The sequence below is a fragment of the Urocitellus parryii genome, chromosome X (assembly GCF_045843805.1).
Source record: "Urocitellus parryii isolate mUroPar1 chromosome X, mUroPar1.hap1, whole genome shotgun sequence".
NCBI classification, from domain to species: Eukaryota; Metazoa; Chordata; class Mammalia; order Rodentia; family Sciuridae; genus Urocitellus; species Urocitellus parryii.
Window position 1 is genome coordinate 68,175,588 of NC_135547.1, and position 3,324 is coordinate 68,178,911.

Consider the following 3,324-nt stretch of genomic DNA (forward strand, 5'->3'; position numbering starts at 1 on the left):
ACCATAATTCAAAACAACTGTAACATTTCAATTGGAGAGGAAGTAATAATTACCCTCTGCCTCTTTTATAAACTTTCCTATAGATCTCTGGGGATCCAAACCCAGTTGAAGAAATATTAGTTAGAATGCCAGTTTGGTTAATAAAACTCCCATGACAGGTAAAGTTTAGTCTTGAATCCAAATGTTATCTCCACCTTTAATGTGGGTAGATGGTCTTTTTCCCCAACCTTCATCACTACTACAATAATCAAGGATTCTATGAAAGGACACATAGATTTCAGGGGCCTTGGAGCCCAGGCTCTAGGCTGGCTATAAAGTAAGGTTGGTACCTAAAGAGGTAAAACTTGAGTAAATGATGTTTTCCCAAAGCAGGTAGTAGTCCAGAAGGCCGGACTTATATTTTTCAAGTCCATGAAGCCATGTTTATAAAATGCTAAAATGAGAAGAAACTTTTTAGTTTGAGTCCATCCCCATTTATTGATTCTTGGTTTTAATTCTTGCAGTATAGGAATCTTATTAATGAATTTGGGGCCTAATCCCACATGATGAAGATTAGGACCTACTTTTTCTTCTAATAGATGCAGAGTCTCTGGTTTAATTCCTAGGTCCTTGATTCACTTTGAGTTGAGTTTTGTGCATGGTGAGAGATAGGGGTTTAATTTCATTTTGTTGCATATGAATTTCCAGTTTTCCCAGCACCATTTGTTGAAGAGGCTATCTTTTTGTCCAATGCATGTTTTGGTGCCTTTATCTAATATAAGATAATTGTAGTTTTGTGGGTTAGTCTCGGTGTCCTCTATTCTGAACCATTGGTCTATCAATCTGTTTTGGTGCCAATACCATGCTGTTTTTGTTACTATTGCTCTGTAGTATAGTTTAAGTTCTGGTATAGTGATGCCACCTGCTTTACTCTTCCTGCTAAGGATTGGTTTATCTATTCTGGGTCTCTTATTTTTCCAGATGAATTTCATGATTGCTTTTTCTATTTCTATGAGGAATGCCATTGGGATTTTGATCAGAATTGCATTGTCTGTATAGTGCCTTTGGTGGAGATTCCTTGGAAAACTGGGAATGGAACTACCATGTGACCCAGCTATTCCTCTCCTCAGTCTATACCCAAAGGACTTAAAAACAGCATACTACAGGGACACAGCCACATCAATGTTTATAGCAGCACAATTCACAATAGCGAAACTGTGGAACCAACCTAGATGCCCTTCAGTAAATGAATGGATTAAAAAATGTGTCATATATACACAATGAAATATTACTCAGCAATAAAAGAGAACAAAATCATGGCATTTGCAGGTAAATGGATGGGAATTAGAGAAGATAATGCTAAGTGAAGTCAGAAAATCCCAAAAAAACAAATGCTGAATGTTTTCTCTGATATAATGTGTCTGACTCATAGTGGGGTAGGGAGGAGGAGCATGGGAGGAATAGACAAACTCTAGATAGGGCAGAGGGGTGGGAGGAGAAGATGGTTAGCAAAGATGGTGGAATGTGATGGACATCATTATCCAAAGTACATGTATGAAGACATGAATTGGTGTGAACATACTTTATATACAAACAGAGATATGAAAAATTGTGCTCTATATGTGTAATAAGAATTGTAATGTATTCTGCTGTCATGTAGTTAAAAATTAAAATCGATTTAAAACTAACTAAATAAATATAGCTTAAAATGCTAAAATGAACATATTTATGCTCACCCCCATATAGAACCTTCTTCTTCTTTTTTAATCTGATAATATTTTGTGATTTTTTTGGTCATACATGGCTGTAGTTTGGATTTCTTTTTTTTTAACTCTTTTTAAAATGTATTTATTTTTCTAATTTGTTATACATGATGGCAGAATGCAATTCATTTCATATTACACATATAGAGCACAATTTTTCAATTGTACACAAAGTATTTTCACACCATTCATGTCTTACATACATGTACTTAGGGTAATGATGTCTAACTCATTCCACCATCATTCCTACCCCCTTGCCCCCTCCCTTCCCCTCCCTCCCCTTTGCCCTATCTAATGTTCCTCTATTTCTCCCATGCCCCCCCCCCATTGCCATTATGAGTCAGCACCCTCATATCAAAGAAAACATTCAACTTTTGGGTTTTTGCAATTGGCTTGCTTCACTTAGCATTATATTCTTCTACTTCAACCATTTACCTCAAATGTCATGATTTTATTCTCTTTTAAAACAGAGTAGTGTTCCATTGTGTATATATACCAAAATTTCCCTATCCATTCATCTATCGAAGGGCATCTGGGAATTGTGCTGCTACAAACATTGATATGGCTGTGTCCCTGTAGTATGCTGTTGTTAAGTCCTTTGGGTATAAACTGAGGAGTGGGATAGCTGGGTCAAATGGTGGTTCCATTCCAAGTTTAGAACCTTCTTAATATAACTCAACATAATTCATGTAACAAACTTAAATCATAATCTTACCCATTCAGTTTGCAACATCAAGGTTCCACCCTGAACTCCAATCAAGATACTAGGTTGATACATCTCCACTCTCCAAAAGCCAGAATTAGCATCCCACAGCTCCAATATCTCAGAGCTCAACCAAAGACCAAGAACACTTATCTGGTCCCTAAATTCCTAACACAGAACCACTGACAGCAAGCCCAGTAATTCCAAACCATCTCAGTGGGATGGGAGAAACTACTTTTAATCCAATGGAGGCAATTTATTATTGTGAAGATTTTAGGAAACAGCTTAAACTAAGGTACTCAATTTTTCCAAAACATAAGACAGAAAGGGAATGGTTTTTCTGAATGTGGATAGAGCTCCAAGTGCCAAGTGTCATAAAGAAGGGAGTGGAGAGAGAACAAGAGTGCACACAACCGAGGAGATAAAATTTATCTTGCTTAAGATCAAGTTTCACGTAATGCCAGTTATATTAGCATATACTGATAGGATTATCTTACCCCGCCTACAAGTAGTCTAATCACCCTCCAGACATAAAAATGAGAGAGAATTGAACTAAGCAGAACACACTTACTTCTCCCTGCAGCTTCCCATCTCAGAGCAGCTGCATGATTTTCCTGACATTTTATTGCTGGAGCTAGGGATAAAAGCTCATTTATATATACAAACAGCAATTCTCCAGTTTCTATTTTTCCTCCTTCTCTGATCATTCTCCTCCCCCAATTTGCATCAGAGAAGCCAAACTCTGGCATACTTTAAACAGTTTGAGGACTAATCTGAAAGAGGAAGAAGACTCTGTATATATTGGCTAGCAGATGTGCCCTGCCCCGCCCTCTCCCCTCTTGAAAATAGCAGCAATCCATTTTTGCAAAGAAGCTTGCC